This window comes from Hemitrygon akajei, chromosome 9, assembly GCF_048418815.1.
Source record: "Hemitrygon akajei chromosome 9, sHemAka1.3, whole genome shotgun sequence".
NCBI classification, from domain to species: domain Eukaryota; kingdom Metazoa; phylum Chordata; class Chondrichthyes; order Myliobatiformes; family Dasyatidae; genus Hemitrygon; species Hemitrygon akajei.
The window spans coordinates 5,737,326-5,757,587 of record NC_133132.1 but is presented as its reverse complement, the minus strand read 5'-3'; the positions used below and the strand labels follow the sequence as shown (position 1 = coordinate 5,757,587).

General features: G+C 57.2%; 1 protein-coding gene across 1 annotated transcript in view; it reads left to right on the top strand.

Moving 5' to 3' along the window:
• The window catches only part of LOC140733780 (glutathione hydrolase 1 proenzyme-like), a 621,183-nt gene that overhangs the window by 525,602 nt on the left and 75,319 nt on the right, over positions 1-20,262 (top strand). The gene's annotated exons all lie outside the window — the stretch shown is intronic.

Below are 20,262 nucleotides of genomic sequence, written 5' to 3'. Positions count from 1 at the left end.
CCCATCAGCCCTTCACCTACTGATTACAGAGCCCATCTCCCCTTCACCTACTGATCCCAGAGCCCAGCTCCCCTTCACCTACTGATCCCAGAGCCCATCTCCCCTTCACCTACTGATCCCAGAGCCCATCAGCCCTTCACCTACTGATCCCAGAGCCCATCTCCCCTTCACCTTCTGATCCCAGAGCCCATCAGCCCTTCACCTACTGATCCCAGAGCCCATCTCCCCTTCACCTACTGATCCCAGAGCCCATCTCCCCTTCACGTACTGATCCCAGAGCCCATCAGCCCTTCACCTACTGATCCCAGAGCCCATCTACCCTTCACCTACTGATCCCAGAGCCCATCTCCCCTTCACCTACTGATCCCAGAGCCCATCAGCCCTTCACCTACTGATCCCAGAGCCCATCAGCCCTTCACCTGCTGATCCCAGAGCCCATCAGCCCTTCACCTGCTGCTCCCAGAGCCCATCTCCCCTTCACCTACTGATCCCAGAGCCAATCTACCCTTCACCTACTGATCCCAGAGCCCATCAGCCCTTCACCTACTGATCCCAGAGCCCATCTCCCCTTCACCTACTGATCCCAGAGCCCATCTCCCCTTCACCTAATGATCCCAGAGCCCATCTACCCTTCACCTACTGATCCCAGAGCCCATCTCCCCTTCACCTACTGATCCCAGAGCCCATCTCCCCTTCACCTACTGATCCCATAGCCCATCAGCCCTTCACCTACTGATCCCAGAGCCCATCAGCCCTTCACCTACTGATCCCAGAGCCCAGCTCCCCTTCACCTACTGATCCCAGAGCCCATCTCCCCTTCACCTACTGATCCCAGAGCCCATCAGCCCTTCACCTACTGATCCCAGAGCCCATCTCCCCTTCACCTTCTGATCCCAGAGCCCATCAGCCCTTCACCTACTGATCCCAGAGCCCATCTCCCCTTCACCTACTGATCCCAGAGCCCATCTCCCCTTCACGTACTGATCCCAGAGCCCATCAGCCCTTCACCTACTGATCCCAGAGCCCATCTACCCTTCACCTACTGATCCCAGAGCCCATCTCCCCTTCACCTACTGATCCCAGAGCCCATCAGCCCTTCACCTACTGATCCTAGAGCCCATCAGCCCTTCACCTGCTGATCCCAGAGCCCATCAGCCCTTCACCTGCTGATCCCAGAGCCCATCAGCCCTTCACCTACTGATCCCAGAGCCCATCTACCCTTCACCTACTGATCCCAGAGCCCATCAGCCCTTCACCTACTGATCCCAGAGCCCATCTCCCCTTCACCTACTGATCCCAGAGCCCATCTCCCCTTCACCTACTGATCCCAGAGCCCATCTACCCTTCACCTACTGATCCCAGAGCCCATCTCCCCTTCACCTACTGATCCCAGAGCCCATCAGCCCTTCACCTACTGATCCCAGTGCCTATCAGCCCTTCACCTACTGATCCCAGAGCCCATCAGCCCTTCACCTACTGATCCCAGAACCCATTTCCCCTTCACCTGCTGATCCCAGAGCCCATCAGCCCTTCACCTACTGATCCCAAAGCCCATCTACCCTTCACCTACTGATCCCAGAGCCCATCTACCCTTCACCTACTGATCCCAGAGCCCATCTACCCTTCACCTACTGATCCCAGAGCCCATCTCCCCTTCACCTGCTGATCCCAGAGCCCATCTCCCCTTCACCTACTGATCCCAGAGCCCATCGCCCCTTCAGCTACTGATCCCAGAGCCCATCTCCCCTTCACCTACTGATCCCAGAGTCCATCTCCCCTTCACCTACTGATCCCAGAGCCCATCAGCCCTTCACCTACTGATCCCAGAGCCCATCTCCCCTTCACCTACTGATCCCAGAGCCCATCTCCCCTTCACCTACTGATCCCAGAACCCATCTCCCTTCACCTACTGATCCCAGAGCCCATCTCCCCATTACCTACTGATCCCAGAGCCCATCTACCTTTCACCTACTGATCCCAGAGTCCATCTGCCCTTCACCTACTGTTCCCAGAGCCCATCTCCCATTCACCTACTGATCCCAGAGCCCATCTCCCATTCACCTACTGATCCCAGAACCATTCAGCCCTTCACCTACTGATCCCAGAGCCCATCTCCCCTTCACCTACTGATCCCAGAGCCCATCAGCCCTTCACTTACTGATCCCAGAGCCCATCAGCCCTTCACCTACTGATCCCAGAGCCCATCTCCTCTTCACCTACTGATCCCAGAGCCCATCAGCCCTTTACCTACTGATCCCAGAGCCCATCAGCCCTTCACCTACTGATCCCAGTGCCCATCTCCCCTTCACCTACTGATCCCAGAGCCCATCCCTTCACCTACTGATCCCAGAGCCCATCAGCCCTTCACCTACTGATCCCAGAGCCCATCAGCCCTTCACCTACTGATCCCAGAGCCCAGCTCCCCTTCACCTACTGATCCCAGAGCCCATCTCCCCTTCACCTACTGATCCCAGAGCCCATCAGCCCTTCACCTACTGATCCCAGAGCCCATCTCCCCTTCACCTTCTGATCCCAGAGCCCATCAGCCCTTCACCTACTGATCCCAGAGCCCATCTCCCCTTCACCTACTGATCCCAGAGCCCATCTCCCCTTCACGTACTGATCCCAGAGCCCATCAGCCCTTCACCTACTGATCCCAAAGCCCATCTACCCTTCACCTACTGATCCCAGAGCCCATCTCCCCTTCACCTACTGATCCCAGAGCCCATCAGCCCTTCACCTACTGATCCCATAGCCCATCAGCCCTTCAACTACTGATCCCAGAGCCCATCAGCCCTTCACCTACTGATCCCAGAGCCCATCTCCCCTTCAGCTACTGATCCCAGAGCCCATCTACCTTTCACCTACTGATCCCAGAGTCCATCTGCCCTTCACCTACTGTTCCCAGAGCCCATCTCCCATTCACCTACTGATCCCAGAGCCCATCTCCCATTCACCTACTGATCCCAGAGCCCATCAGCCCTTCACCTACTGATCCCAGAGCCCATCAGCCCTTCACTTACTGATCCCAGAGCCCATCAGCCCTTCACCTACTGATCCCAGAGCCCATCTCCTCTTCACCTACTGATCCCAGAGCCCATCAGCCCTTTACCTACTGATCCCAGAGCCCATCAGCCATTCACCTACTGATCCCAGAGCCCATCTCCCCTTCACCTACTGATCCCAGAGCCCATCCCTTCACCTACTGATCCCAGAGCCCATCAGCCCTTCACCTACTGATCCCAGAGCCCCAGCCCTTCACCTACTGATCCCAGAGCCCATCAGCCCTTCACCTACTGATCCCAGAGCCCATCTCCCCTTCACCTGCTGATCCCAGAGCCCATCAGCCCTTCACCTACTGATCCCAGAGCCCATCTACCCTTCACCTACTGATCCCAGAGCACATCAGCCCTTCACCTACTGATCCCAGAGCCCATCTCCCCTTCACCTACAAATCCCAGAGCCCATCTCCCCTTCACCTACTGATCCCAGAGCCCATCTACCCTTCACCTACTGATCCCAGAGCCCATCTACCCTTCACCTACTGATCCCAGAGCCCATCTCCCCTTCACCTGCTGATCCCAGAGCCCATCTCCCCTTCACCTACTGATCCCAGAGCCCATCGCCCCTTCAGCTACTGATCCCAGAGCCCATCTCCCCTTCACCTACTGATCCCAGAGTCCATCTCCCCTTCACCTACTGATCCCAGAGCCCATCAGCCCTTCACCTACTGATCCCAGAGCCCATCTCCCCTTCACCTACTGATCCCAGAGCCCATCTCCCCTTCACCTACTGATCCCAGAACCCATCTCCCTTCACCTACTGATCCCAGAGCCCATCTCCCCATTACCTACTGATCCCAGAGCCCATCTACCTTTCACCTACTGATCCCAGAGTCCATCTGCCCTTCACCTACTGTTCCCAGAGCCCATCTCCCATTCACCTACTGATCCCAGAGCCCATCTCCCATTCACCTACTGATCCCAGAACCATTCAGCCCTTCACCTACTGATCCCAGAGCCCATCTCCCCTTCACCTACTGATCCCAGAGCCCATCAGCCCTTCACTTACTGATCCCAGAGCCCATCAGCCCTTCACCTACTGATCCCAGAGCCCATCTCCTCTTCACCTACTGATCCCAGAGCCCATCAGCCCTTTACCTACTGATCCCAGAGCCCATCAGCCCTTCACCTACTGATCCCAGTGCCCATCTCCCCTTCACCTACTGATCCCAGAGCCCATCCCTTCACCTACTGATCCCAGAGCCCATCAGCCCTTCACCTACTGATCCCAGAGCCCATCAGCCCTTCACCTACTGATCCCAGAGCCCAGCTCCCCTTCACCTACTGGTCCCAGAGCCCATCTCCCCTTCCCCTACTGATCCCAGAGCCCATCAGCCCTTCACCTACTGATTCCAGAGCCCATCAGCCCTTCACCTACTGATCACAGAGCCCATCTCCCCTTCACCTACTGATCCCAGAGCCCAGCTCCCCTTCACCTACTGATCCCAGAGCCCATCTCCCCTTCACCTACTGATCCCAGAGCCCATCAGCCCTTCACCTACTGATCCCAGAGCCCATCTCCCCTTCACCTTCTGATCCCAGAGCCCATCAGCCCTTCACCTACTGATCCCAGAGACAATCTCCCCTTCACCTACTGATCCCAGAGCCCATCTCCCCTTCACGTACTGATCCCAGAGCCCATCAGCCCTTCACCTACTGATCCCAAAGCCCATCTACCCTTCACCTACTGATCCCAGAGCCCATCTCCCCTTCACCTACTGATCCCAGAGCCCATCAGCCATTCACCTACTGATCCCATAGCCCATCAGCCCTTCAACTACTGATCCCAGAGCCCATCAGCCCTTCACCTACTGATCCCAGAGCCCATCTCCCCTTCACCTACTGATCCCAGAGCCCATCTCCCCTTCACCTACTGATCCCAGAGCCCATCAGCCCTTCACCTACTGATCCCAGTGCCCATCAGCCCTTCACCTACTGATCCCAGAGCCCATCAGCCCTTCACCTACTGATCCCAGAGCCCATCTACCCTTCACCTACTGATCCCAGAGCACATCAGCCCTTCACCTACTGATCCCAGAGCCCATCTCGCCTTCACCTACTGATCCCAGAGCCCATCTCCCCTTCACCTACTGATCCCAGAGCCCATCTACCCTTCACCTACTGATCCCAGAGCCCATCTCCCCTTCACCTACTGATCCCAGAGCCCATCTACCCTTCACCTACTGATCCCAGAGCCCATCTCCCATTCACCTACTGATCCCAGAGCCCATCTCCCCTTCACCTACTGATCCCAGAGCCCATCTCCCCTTCACCTACTGATCCCAGAGTCCATCTACCCTTCACCTACTGATCCCAGAGCCCATCTCCCCTTCACCTACTGATCCCAGAGCCCAGCTCCCCTTCACCTACTGATCCCAGAGCCCATCTCCCCTTCACCTACTGATCCCAGAGCCCATCAGCCCTTCACCTACTGATCCCAGAGCCCATCAGCCCTTCACCTACTGATACCAGAGCCCATCTCCCCTTCACCTACTGATCCCAGAGCCCATCTCCCCTTCACGTACTGATCCCAGAGCCCATCAGCCCTTCACCTACTGATCCCAGAGCCCATCTACCCTTCACCTACTGATCCCAGAGCCCATCTCCCCTTCACCTACTGATCCCAGAGCTCATCAGCCCTTCACCTACTGATCCCAGAGCCCATCAGCCCTTCACCTACTGATCCCAGAGCCCATCAGCCCTTCACCTACTGATCCCAGAGCCCATCAGCCCTTCACCTACTGATCCCAGAGCCCATCAGCCCTTCACCTACTGATCCCAGTGCCCATCAGCCCTTCACCTACTGATCCCAGAGCCCATCAGCCCTTCACCTACTGATCCCAGAGCCGATCTCCCCTTCACCTGCTGATCCCAGAGCCCAGCTCCCCTTCCCCTACTGATCCCAGAGCCCATCTCCCCTTCACCTACTGATCCCAGAGCCCATCAGCCCTTCACCTACTGATCCCAGAGCCCATCTCCCCTTCACCTTCTGATCCCAGAGCCTATCAGCCCTTCACCTACTGATCCCAGAGCCCATCAGCCCTTCACCTACTGATCCCAGAGCCCATCTACCCTTCACCTACTGATCCCAGAGCCCATCTCGCCTTCACCTGCTGATCCCAGAGCCCATCTCCCCTTCACCTACTGATCCCAGAGCCCATCTCCCCTTCAGCTACTGATCCCAGAGCCCATCTCCCCTTCACCTACTGATCCCAGAGTCCATCTCCCCTTCACCTACTGATCCCAGAGCCCATCAGCCCTTCACCTACTGATCCCAGAGCCCATCTCCCCTTCACCTACTGATCCCAGAGCCCATCTACCTTTCACCTACTGATCCCAGAGTCCATCTGCCCTTCACCTACTGTTCCCAGAGCCCATCTCCCATTCACCTACTGATCCCAGAGCCCATCTCCCATTCACCTACTGATCCCAGAGCCCATCAGCCCTTCACCGACTGATCCCAGAGCCCATCTCCCCTTCACCTACTGATCCCAGAGCCCATCAGCCCTTCAGTTACTGATCCCAGAGCCCATCAGCCCTTCACCTACTGATCCCAGAGCCCATCAGCCCTTCACCTACTGATCCCAGAGCCCAGCTCCCCTTCACCTACTGATCCCAGAGCCCATCAGCACTTCACCTACTGATCCCAGAGCCCATCTCCCCTTCACCTACTGATCCCAGAGCCCATCAGCCCTTCACCTACTGATCACAGAGCCCATCTCCCCTTCACCTACTGATCCCAGAGCCCAGCTCCCCTTCACCTACTGATCCCAGAGCCCATCTCCCCTTCACCTACTGATCACAGAGCCCATCAGCCCTTCACCTACTGATCCCAGAGCCCATCTCCCCTTCACCTTCTGATCCCAGAGCCTATCAGCCCTTCACCTACTGATCCCAGAGCCCATCAGCCCTTCACCTACTGATCCCAGAGCCCATCTACCCTTCACCTACTGATCCCAGAGCCCATCTCCCTTTCACCGACTGATCCCAGAGCCCATCAGCCCTTCACCTACTGATCCCATAGCCCATCAGCCCTTCACCTACTGATCCCAGAGCCCATCAGCCCTTCACCTACTGATCCCAGAGCCCATCTCCCCTTCACCTACTGATCCCAGAGCCCATCAGCCCTTCACCTACTGATCCCAGTGCCTATCAGCCCTTCACCTACTGATCCCAGAGCCCATCAGCCCTTCACCTACTGATCCCAGAGCCCATCTCCCCTTCACCTGCTGATCCCAGAGCCCATCAGCCCTTCACCTACTGATCCCAGAGCCCATCTACCCTTCACCTACTGATCCCAGAGCCCATCAGCCCTTCACCTACTGATCCCAGAGCCCATCTCCCCTTCACCTACTGATCCCAGAGCCCATCTCCCCTTCACCTACTGATCCCAGAGCCCATCTACCCTTCACCTACTGATCCCAGAGCCCATCTCCCCTTCACCTACTGATCCCAGAGCCCATCTCCCCTTCAGCTACTGATCCCAGAGCCCATCTACACTTCACCTACTGATCCCAGAGCCCATCTCCCATTCACCTACTGATCCCAGAGCCCATCTCCCCTTCACCTACTGATCCCAGAGCCCATCAGCCCTTCACCTACTGATCCCAGAGCCCATCAGCCCTTCACCTACCGATCCCAGAGCCCATCAGCCCTTCACCTACTGATCACAGAGCCCATCTCGCCTTCACCTACTGATCCCAGAGCCCATCTCCCCTTCACCTACTGATCCCAGAGCCCATCAGCCCTTCACCCACTGGTCCCAGAGCCCATCAGCCCTTCACCCACTGATCCCAGAGCCCATCTCCCCTTCACCTACTTATCCCAGAGCCCATCTCCCCTTCACCTACTGATCCCAGAGTCCATCAGCCCTTCACCTACTGATCCCAGAGCCCATCTCCCCTTCACCTACTGATCCCAGAGCTCATCAGCCCTTCACCTACTGATCCCAGAGCCCATCTCCCCTTCACCTACTGATCCCAGAGCCCATCAACCCTTCACCTACTGATCCCAGAGCCCATCTCCCTTCACCTACTGATCCCAGAGCCCATCTCCCCTTCACCTACTGATCCCAGAGCCCATCTACCTTTCACCTACAGATCCCAGAGTCCATCTGCCCTTCACCTACTGTTCCCAGAGCCCATCTCCCATTCACCTACTGATCCCAGAGCCCATCTCCCATTCACCTACTGATCCCAGAGCCCATCAGCCCTTCACCTACTGATCCCAGAGCCCATCAGCCCTTCACTTACTGATCCCAGAGCCCATCAGCCCTTCACCTACTGATCCCAGAGCCCATCTCCTCTTCACCTACTGATCCCAGAGCCCATCAGCCCTTTACCTACTGATCCCAGAGCCCATCAGCCCTTCACCTACTGATCCCAGAGCCCATCTCCCCTTCACCTACTGATCCCAGAGCCCATCCCTTCACCTACTGATCCCAGAGCCCATCAGCCCTTCACCTACTGATCCCAGAGCCCATCAGCCCTTCACCTACTGATCCCAGAGCCCATCTCCCCTTCACCTACTGATCCCAGAGCCCATCTCCCCTTCACCTACTGATCCCAGAGCCCATCAGCCCTTCACCTACTGATCCCAGAGCACATCTCCCCTTCACCTACTGATCCCAGAGCCCATCAGCCCTTCACCTACTGATTACAGAGCCCATCTCCCCTTCACCTACTGATCCCAGAGCCCAGCTCCCCTTCACCTACTGATCCCAGAGCCCATCTCCCCTTCACCTACTGATCCCAGAGCCCATCAGCCCTTCACCTACTGATCCCAGAGCCCATCTCCCCTTCACCTTCTGATCCCAGAGCCCATCAGCCCTTCACCTACTGATCCCAGAGCCCATCTCCCCTTCACCTACTGATCCCAGAGCCCATCTCCCCTTCACGTACTGATCCCAGAGCCCATCAGCCCTTCACCTACTGATCGCAGAGCCCATCTACCCTTCACCTACTGATCCCAGAGCCCATCTCCCCTTCACCTACTGATCCCAGAGCCCATCAGCCCTTCACCTACTGATCCCAGAGCCCATCAGCCCTTCACCTGCTGATCCCAGAGCCCATCAGCCCTTCACCTGCTGCTCCCAGGAGCCCATCTCCCCTTCACCTACTGATCCCAGAGCCAATCTACCCTTCACCTACTGATCCCAAAGCCCATCAGCCCTTCACCTACTGATCCCAGAGCCCATCTCCCCTTCACCTACTGATCCAGAGCCCATCTCCCCTTCACCTACTGATCCCAGAGCCCATCTACCCTTCACCTACTGATCCCAGAGCCCATCTCCCCTTCACCTACTGATCCCAGAGCCATCTCCCCTTCACCTACTGATCCCATAGCCCATCAGCCCTTTCACCTACTGATCCCAGAGCCCATCAGCCCTTCACCTACTGATCCCAGAGCCCAGCTCCCCTTCACCTACTGATCCCAGAGCCCATCTCCCCTTCACCTACTGATCCCAGAGCCCATCAGCCCTTCACCTACTGATCCCAGAGCCCATCTCCCCTTCACCTTCTGATCCCAGAGCCCATCAGCCCTTCACCTACTGATCCCAGAGCCCATCTCCCCTTCACCTACTGATCCCAGAGCCCATCTCCCCTTCACGTACTGATCCAGAGCCCATCTCCCCTTCACCTACTGATCCCAGAGCCCATCTCCCCTTCACCTACTGATCCCAGAGCCCATCAGCCCTTCACCTACTGATCCCATAGCCCATCAGCCCTTCACCTACTGATCCCAGAGCCCATCAGCCCTTCACCTACTGATCCCAGAGCCCATCTCCCCTTCACCTACTGATCCCAGAGCCCATCTCCCCTTCACCTACTGATCCCAGAGCCCATCAGCCCTTCACCTACTGATCCCAGTGCCCATCAGCCCTTCTCCTACTGATCCCAGAGCCCATCAGCCCTTCACCTACTGATCCCAGAGCCCATCTCCCCTTCACCTGCTGATCCCAGAGCCCATCAGCCCTTCACCTACTGATCCCAGAGCCCCATCTCCCCTTCACCTACTGATCCCATAGCCCATCAGCCCTTCACCTACTGATCCCAGAGCCCATCAGCCCTTCACCTACTGATCCCAGAGCCCTTCTCCCCTTCACCTACTGATCCCAGAGCCCATCTCCCCTTCACCTACTGATCCCAGAGCCCATCAGCCCTTCACCTACTGATCCCAGTGCCCATCAGCCCTTCTCCTACTGATCCCAGAGCCCATCAGCCCTTCACCTACTGATCCCAGAGCCCATCTCCCCTTCACCTGCTGATCCCAGAGCCCATCAGCCCTTCACCTACTGATCCCAGAGCCCATCTACCCTTCACCTACTGATCCCAGAGCACATCAGCCCTTCACCTACTGATCCCAGAGCCCATCTCCCCTTCACCTACTGATCCCAGAGCCCATCTCCCCTTCACCTACTGATCCCAGAGCCCATCTACCCTTCACCTACTGACCCCAGAGCCCCATCTACCCTTCACCTACTGATCCCAGAGCCCATCTCCCCTTCACCTGCTGATCCCAGAGCCCATCTCCCCCTTCACCTACTGATCCCAGAGCCCATCTACCCTTCACCTACTGATCCCAGAGCCCATCAGCCCTTCACCTACTGAACCCAGAGCCCATCTCCCCTTCACCTACTGATCCCAGAGCCATCTCCCCTTCACCTACTGATCCCAGAGCCCATCTACCCTTCACCTACTGATCCCAGAGCCCATCTCCCCTTCACCTACTGATCCCAGAGCACATCTCCCCTTCAGCTACTGATCCCAGAGCCCATCTACACTTCACCTACTGATCCCAGAGCCCATCTCCCATTCACCTACTGATCCCAGAGCCCATCTCCCCTTCACCTACTGATCCCAGAGCCCATCAGCCCTTCACCTACTGATCCCAGAGCCCATCAGCCCTTCACCTACCGATCCCAGAGCCATAGCCCATCACCTACTGATCACAGAGCCCATCTCGCCTTCACCTACTGATCCCAGAGCCCATCTCCCCTTCACCTACTGATCCCAGAGCCCATCAGCCCTTCACCCACTGGTCCCAGAGCCCATCAGCCTTCACCCACTGATCCCTGAGCCCCTCTCCCCTTCACCTACTTATCCCAGAGCCCATCTCCCCTTCACCTACTGATCCCAGAGTCCATCAGCCCTTCACCTACTGATCCCAGAGCCCATCTCCCCTTCACCTACTGATCCCAGAGCTCATCAGCCCTTCACCTACTGATCCCAGAGCCCATCTCCCCTTCACCTACTGATCCCAGAGCCCATCAACCCTTCACCTACTGATCCCAGAGCCCATCTCCCTTCACCTACTGATCCCAGAGCCATCTCCCCTTCACCTACTGATCCCAGAGCCCATCTACCTTTTCACCTACAGATCCCAGAGTCCATCTGCCCTTCACCTACTGTTCCCAGAGCCATCTCCCATTCACCTACTGATCCCAGAGCCCATCTCCCATTCACCTACTGATCCAGAGCCCATCAGCCCTTCACCTACTGATCCCAGAGCCCATAGCCCTTCACTTACTGATCCCAGAGCCCATCAGCCCTTCACCTACTGATCCCAGAGCCCATCTCCTCTTCACCTACTGATCCCAGAGCCCATCAGCCCTTTACCTACTGATCCCAGAGCCCCATCAGCCCTTCACCTACTGATCCCAGAGCCCATCTCCCCTTCACCTACTGATCCCAGAGCCCATCCCTTCACCTACTGATCCCAGAGCCCCATCAGCCCTTCACCTACTGATCCCAGAGCCCATCAGCCCTTCACCTACTGATCCCAGAGCCATCTCCCCTTCACCTACTGATCCCAGAGCCCATCTCCCCTTCACCTACTGATCCCAGAGCCCATCAGCCCTTCACCTACTGATCCCAGAGCACATCTCCCCTTCACCTACTGATCCCAGAGCCCATCAGCCCTTCACCTACTGATTACAGAGCCCATCTCCCTTCACCTACTGAATCCAGAGCCCAGCTCCCCTTCACCTACTGATCCCAGAGCCCATCTCCCCTTCACCTACTTGATCCCAGAGCCCATCAGCCCTTCACCTACTGATCCCAGAGCCCATCTCCCCCTTCACCTTCTGATCCCAGAGCCCATCAGCCCTTCACCCTACTGATCCCAGAGCCCATCTCCCCTTCACCTACTGATCCCAGAGCCCATCTCCCCTTCACGTACTGATCCCAGAGCCCATCAGCCCTTCACCTACTGATCGCAGAGCCCATCTACCCTTCACCTACTGATCCAGAGCCCATCTCCCCCTTCACCTACTGATCCAGAGCCCATCAGCCCTTCACCTACTGATCCCAGAGCCCATCAGCCTTCACCTGCTGATCCCAGAGCCCATCAGGCCCTTCACCTGCTTGCTCCCAGAGCCCATCTCCCCTTCACCTACTGATCCCAGAGCCAATCTACCCTTCACCTACTGATCCCAAAGCCCATCAGCCCTTCACCTACTGATCCCAGAGCCCATCTCCCCTTCACCTACTGATCCCAGAGCCCATCTCCCCTTCACCTACTGATCCCAGAGCCCATCTACCCTTCACCTACTGATCCCAGAGCCCATCTCCCCTTCACCTACTGATCCCAGAGCCCATCTCCCCTTCACCTACTGATCCCATAGCCCATCAGCCCTTCACCTACTGATCCCAGAGCCCATCAGCCCTTCACCTACTGATCCCAGAGCCCAGCTCCCCTTCACCTACTGATCCCAGAGCCCATCTCCCCTTCACCTACTGATCCCAGAGCCCATCAGCCCTTCACCTACTGATCCCAGAGCCCATCTCCCCTTCACCTTCTGATCCCAGAGCCCATCAGCCCTTCACCTACTGATCCCAGAGCCATCTCCCCTTCACCTACTGATCCCAGAGCCCATCTCCCTTCACGTACTGATCCCAGAGCCATCTCCCCTTCACCTACTGATCCCAGAGCCATCTCCCCTTCACCTACTGATCCAGAGCCCATCAGCCCTTCACCTACTGATCCCCATAGCCCATCAGCCCTTCACCTACTGATCCCAGAGCCCATCAGCCCTCTCACCTACTGCCCAGAGCCCATCTCCCCTTCACCTACTGATCCCAGAGCCCATCTCCCCTTCAACCTACTGATCCCAGAGCCCATCAGCCCTTCACCTACTGATCCCTTGCCCATCAGCCCTTCTCCTACTGATCCCAGAGCCCATCAGCCCTTCACCTACTGATCCCAGAGCCCCATCTCCCCTTCACCTTCTGATCCCAGAGCCCATCAGCCCTTCACCTACTGATCCAGAGCCCATCTACCCTTCACCTACTGATCCCAGAGCACATCAGCCCTTCACCTACTGATCCCAGAGCCCATCTCCCCCTTCACCTACTGATCCCAGAGCCCATCTCCCCTTCACCTACTGATCCCAGAGCCCATCTTACCCTTCACCTACTGACCCCAGAGCCCATCTACCCTTCACCTACTGATCCCAGAGCCCATCTCCCCTTCACCTGCTGATCCCAGAGCCCTTCTCCCCTTCACCTACTGATCCCAGAGCCCATCGCCCCTTCAGCTACTGATCCCAGAGCCCATCTCCCCTTCACCTACTGATCCCAGAGTCCATCTCCCCTTCACCTACTGATCCCAGAGCCCATCAGCCCTTCACCTACTGATCCCAGAGCCCATCTCCCCTTCACCTACTGATCCCAGAGCCCATCTCCCCTTCACCTACTGATCCCAGAACCCATCTCCCTTCAACTACTGATCCCAGAGCCCATCTCCCCATTACCTACTGATCCCAGAGCCATCAGCCCTTCACTTACTGATCCCAGAGCCCATCAGCCCTTCACCTACTGATCCCAGAGCCGCATCTACCCTTCACCTACTGATCCCTGAGCACATCAGCCCTTCACCTACTGATCCCAGAGCCCATCTCCCCTTCACCTACTGATCCCAGAGCCCATCTCCCCTTCACCTACTGATCCCAGAGCCCATCAGCCCTTCACCTACTGATCCCAGAGCCCATCAGCCCTTCACCTACTGATACCAGAGCCCATCTCCCCTTCACCTACTGATCCCAGAGCCCATCTCCCCTTCACGTACTGATCCCAGAGCCCATCAGCCCTTCACCTACTGATCCCAGAGCCCATCTACCCTTCACCTACTGATCCCAGAGCCCATCTCCCCTTCACCTACTGATCCCAGAGCTCATCAGCCCTTCACCTACTGATCCCAGAGCCCATCAGCCCTTCACCTACTGATCCCAGAGCCCATCAGCCCTTCACCTACTGATCCCAGAGCCCATCAGCCCTTCACCTACTGATCCCAGAGCCCATCAGCCCTTCACCTACTGATCCCAGTGCCCATCAGCCCTTCACCTACTGATCCCAGAGCCCATCAGCCCTTCACCTACTGATCCCAGAGCCGATCTCCCCTTCACCTGCTGATCCCAGAGCCCAGCTCCCCTTCCCCTACTGATCCCAGAGCCCATCTCCCCTTCACCTACTGATCCCAGAGCCCATCAGCCCTTCACCTACTGATCCCAGAGCCCATCTCCCCTTCACCTTCTGATCCCAGAGCCTATCAGCCCTTCACCTACTGATCCCAGAGCCCATCAGCCCTTCACCTACTGATCCCAGAGCCCATCTACCCTTCACCTACTGATCCCAGAGCCCATCTCGCCTTCACCTGCTGATCCCAGAGCCCATCTCCCCTTCACCTACTGATCCCAGAGCCCATCTCCCCTTCAGCTACTGATCCCAGAGCCCATCTCCCCTTCACCTACTGATCCCAGAGTCCATCTCCCCTTCACCTACTGATCCCAGAGCCCATCAGCCCTTCACCTACTGATCCCAGAGCCCATCTCCCCTTCACCTACTGATCCCAGAGCCCATCTACCTTTCACCTACTGATCCCAGAGTCCATCTGCCCTTCACCTACTGTTCCCAGAGCCCATCTCCCATTCACCTACTGATCCCAGAGCCCATCTCCCATTCACCTACTGATCCCAGAGCCCATCAGCCCTTCACCGACTGATCCCAGAGCCCATCTCCCCTTCACCTACTGATCCCAGAGCCCATCAGCCCTTCAGTTACTGATCCCAGAGCCCATCAGCCCTTCACCTACTGATCCCAGAGCCCATCAGCCCTTCACCTACTGATCCCAGAGCCCAGCTCCCCTTCACCTACTGATCCCAGAGCCCATCAGCACTTCACCTACTGATCCCAGAGCCCATCTCCCCTTCACCTACTGATCCCAGAGCCCATCAGCCCTTCACCTACTGATCACAGAGCCCATCTCCCCTTCACCTACTGATCCCAGAGCCCAGCTCCCCTTCACCTACTGATCCCAGAGCCCATCTCCCCTTCACCTACTGATCACAGAGCCCATCAGCCCTTCACCTACTGATCCCAGAGCCCATCTCCCCTTCACCTTCTGATCCCAGAGCCTATCAGCCCTTCACCTACTGATCCCAGAGCCCATCAGCCCTTCACCTACTGATCCCAGAGCCCATCTACCCTTCACCTACTGATCCCAGAGCCCATCTCCCTTTCACCGACTGATCCCAGAGCCCATCAGCCCTTCACCTACTGATCCCATAGCCCATCAGCCCTTCACCTACTGATCCCAGAGCCCATCAGCCCTTCACCTACTGATCCCAGAGCCCATCTCCCCTTCACCTACTGATCCCAGAGCCCATCAGCCCTTCACCTACTGATCCCAGTGCCTATCAGCCCTTCACCTACTGATCCCAGAGCCCATCAGCCCTTCACCTACTGATCCCAGAGCCCATCTCCCCTTCACCTGCTGATCCCAGAGCCCATCAGCCCTTCACCTACTGATCCCAGAGCCCATCTACCCTTCACCTACTGATCCCAGAGCCCATCAGCCCTTCACCTACTGATCCCAGAGCCCATCTCCCCTTCACCTACTGATCCCAGAGCCCATCTCCCCTTCACCTACTGATCCCAGAGCCCATCTACCCTTCACCTACTGATCCCAGAGCCCATCTCCCCTTCACCTACTGATCCCAGAGCCCATCTCCCCTTCAGCTACTGATCCCAGAGCCCATCTACACTTCACCTACTGATCCCAGAGCCCATCTCCCATTCACCTACTGATCCCAGAGCCCATCTCCCCTTCACCTACTGATCCCAGAGCCCATCAGCCCTTCACCTACTGATCCCAGAGCCCATCAGCCCTTCACCTACCGATCCCAGAGCCCATCAGCCCTTCACCTACTGATCACAGAGCCCATCTCGCCTTCACCTACTGATCCCAGAGCCCATCTCCCCTTCACCTACTGATCCCAGAGCCCATCAGCCCTTCACCCACTGGTCCCAGAGCCCATCAGCCCTTCACCCACTGATCCCAGAGCCCATCTCCCCTTCACCTACTTATCCCAGAGCCCATCTCCCCTTCACCTACTGATCCCAGAGTCCATCAGCCCTTCACCTACTGATCCCAGAGCCCATCTCCCCTTCACCTACTGATCCCAGAGCTCATCAGCCCTTCACCTACTGATCCCAGAGCCCATCTCCCCTTCACCTACTGATCCCAGAGCCCATCAACCCTTCACCTACTGATCCCAGAGCCCATCTCCCTTCACCTACTGATCCCAGAGCCCATCTCCCCTTCACCTACTGATCCCAGAGCCCATCTACCTTTCACCTACAGATCCCAGAGTCCATCTGCCCTTCACCTACTGTTCCCAGAGCCCATCTCCCATTCACCTACTGATCCCAGAGCCCATCTCCCATTCACCTACTGATCCCAGAGCCCATCAGCCCTTCACCTACTGATCCCAGAGCCCATCAGCCCTTCACTTACTGATCCCAGAGCCCATCAGCCCTTCACCTACTGATCCCAGAGCCCATCTCCTCTTCACCTACTGATCCCAGAGCCCATCAGCCCTTTACCTACTGATCCCAGAGCCCATCAGCCCTTCACCTACTGATCCCAGAGCCCATCTCCCCTTCACCTACTGATCCCAGAGCCCATCCCTTCACCTACTGATCCCAGAGCCCATCAGCCCTTCACCTACTGATCCCAGAGCCCATCAGCCCTTCACCTACTGATCCCAGAGCCCATCTCCCCTTCACCTACTGATCCCAGAGCCCATCTCCCCTTCACCTACTGATCCCAGAGCCCATCAGCCCTTCACCTACTGATCCCAGAGCACATCTCCCCTTCACCTACTGATCCCAGAGCCCATCAGCCCTTCACCTACTGATTACAGAGCCCATCTCCCCTTCACCTACTGATCCCAGAGCCCAGCTCCCCTTCACCTACTGATCCCAGAGCCCATCTCCCCTTCACCTACTGATCCCAGAGCCCATCAGCCCTTCACCTACTGATCCCAGAGCCCATCTCCCCTTCACCTTCTGATCCCAGAGCCCATCAGCCCTTCACCTACTGATCCCAGAGCCCATCTCCCCTTCACCTACTGATCCCAGAGCCCATCTCCCCTTCACGTACTGATCCCAGAGCCCATCAGCCCTTCACCTACTGATCGCAGAGCCCATCTACCCTTCACCTACTGATCCCAGAGCCCATCTCCCCTTCACCTACTGATCCCAGAGCCCATCAGCCCTTCACCTACTGATCCCAGAGCCCATCAGCCCTTCACCTGCTGATCCCAGAGCCCATCAGCCCTTCACCTGCTGCTCCCAGAGCCCATCTCCCCTTCACCTACTGATCCCAGAGCCAATCTACCCTTCACCTACTGATCCCAAAGCCCATCAGCCCTTCACCTACTGATCCCAGAGCCCATCTCCCCTTCACCTACTGATCCCAGAGCCCATCTCCCCTTCACCTACTGATCCCAGAGCCCATCTACCCTTCACCTACTGATCCCAGAGCCCATCTCCCCTTCACCTACTGATCCCAGAGCCCATCTCCCCTTCACCTACTGATCCCATAGCCCATCAGCCCTTCACCTACTGATCCCAGAGCCCATCAGCCCTTCACCTACTGATCCCAGAGCCCAGCTCCCCTTCACCTACTGATCCCAGAGCCCATCTCCCCTTCACCTACTGATCCCAGAGCCCATCAGCCCTTCACCTACTGATCCCAGAGCCCATCTCCCCTTCACCTTCTGATCCCAGAGCCCATCAGCCCTTCACCTACTGATCCCAGAGCCCATCTCCCCTTCACCTACTGATCCCAGAGCCCATCTCCCCTTCACGTACTGATCCCAGAGCCCATCTCCCCTTCACCTACTGATCCCAGAGCCCATCTCCCCTTCACCTACTGATCCCAGAGCCCATCAGCCCTTCACCTACTGATCCCATAGCCCATCAGCCCTTCACCTACTGATCCCAGAGCCCATCAGCCCTTCACCTACTGATCCCAGAGCCCATCTCCCCTTCACCTACTGATCCCAGAGCCCATCTCCCCTTCACCTACTGATCCCAGAGCCCATCAGCCCTTCACCTACTGATCCCAGTGCCCATCAGCCCTTCTCCTACTGATCCCAGAGCCCATCAGCCCTTCACCTACTGATCCCAGAGCCCATCTCCCCTTCACCTGCTGATCCCAGAGCCCATCAGCCCTTCACCTACTGATCCCAGAGCCCATCTACCCTTCACCTACTGATCCCAGAGCACATCAGCCCTTCACCTACTGATCCCAGAGCCCATCTCCCCTTCACCTACTGATCCCAGAGCCCATCTCCCCTTCACCTACTGATCCCAGAGCCCATCTACCCTTCACCTACTGACCCCAGAGCCCATCTACCCTTCACCTACTGATCCCAGAGCCCATCTCCCCTTCACCTGCTGATCCCAGAGCCCATCTCCCCTTCACCTACTGATCCCAGAGCCCATCGCCCCTTCAGCTACTGATCCCAGAGCCCATCTCCCCTTCACCTACTGATCCCAGAGTCCATCTCCCCTTCACCTACTGATCCCAGAGCCCATCAGCCCTTCACCTACTGATCCCAGAGCCCATCTCCCCTTCACCTACTGATCCCAGAGCCCATCTCCCCTTCACCTACTGATCCCAGAACCCATCTCCCTTCACCTACTGATCCCAGAGCCCATCTCCCCATTACCTACTGATCCCAGAGCCCATCAGCCCTTCACTTACTGATCCCAGAGCCCATCAGCCCTTCACCTACTGATCCCAGAGCCCATCTACCCTTCACCTACTGATCCCTGAGCACATCAGCCCTTCACCTACTGATCCCAGAGCCCATCTCCCCTTCACCTACTGATCCCAGAGCCCATCTCCCCTTCACCTACTGATCCCAGAGCCCATCTACCCTTCACCTACTGATCCCAGAGCCCATCTCCCCTTCACCTACTGATCCCAGAGCCCATCTACCCTTCACCTACTGATCCCAGAGCCCATCTCCCATTCACCTACTGATCCCAGAGCCCATCTCCCCTTCACCTACTGATCCCAGAGCCCATCTCCCCTTCACCTACTGATCCCAGAGTCCATCTACCCTTCACCTACTGATCCCAGAGCCCAGCTCCCCTTCACCTACTGATCCCAGAGCCCAGCTCCCCTTCACCTACTGATCCCAGAGCCCATCAGCCCTTCACCTACTGATCCCAGAGCCCATCAGCCCTTCACCTACTGATCCCAGAGCCCATCTCCCCTTCACCTACTGATCCCAGAGCCCATCTCCCCTTCACGTACTGATCCCAGAGCCCATCAGCCCTTCACCTACTGATCCCAGAGCCCATCTACCCTTCACCTACTGATCCCAGAGCCCATCTCCCCTTCACCTACTGATCCCAGAGCTCATCAGCCCTTCACCTACTGATCCCAGAGCCCATCAGCCCTTCACCTACTGATCCCAGAGCCCATCAGCCCTTCACCTACTGATCCCAGAGCCCATCAGCCCTTCACCTACTGATCCCAGAGCCCATCAGCCCTTCACCTACTGATCCCAGAGCCCATCAGCCCTTCACCTACTGATCCCAGTGCCCATCAGCCCTTCACCTACTGATCCCAGAGACCAGCTCCCCTTCACCTACTGATCCCAGTGCCCATCAGCCCTTCACCTTCTGATCCCAGAGCCCATCAGCCCTTCACCTACTGATCCCAGAGCCGATCTCCCCTTCACCTTCTGATCCCAGAGCCCATCAGCCCTTCACCTACTGATCCCAGAGCCCATCTACCCTTCACCTACTGATCCCAGAGCCCATCTCCCCTTCACCTACTGATCCCAGAGCTCATCAGCCCTTCACCTACTGATCCCAGAGCCCATCAGCCCTTCACCTAC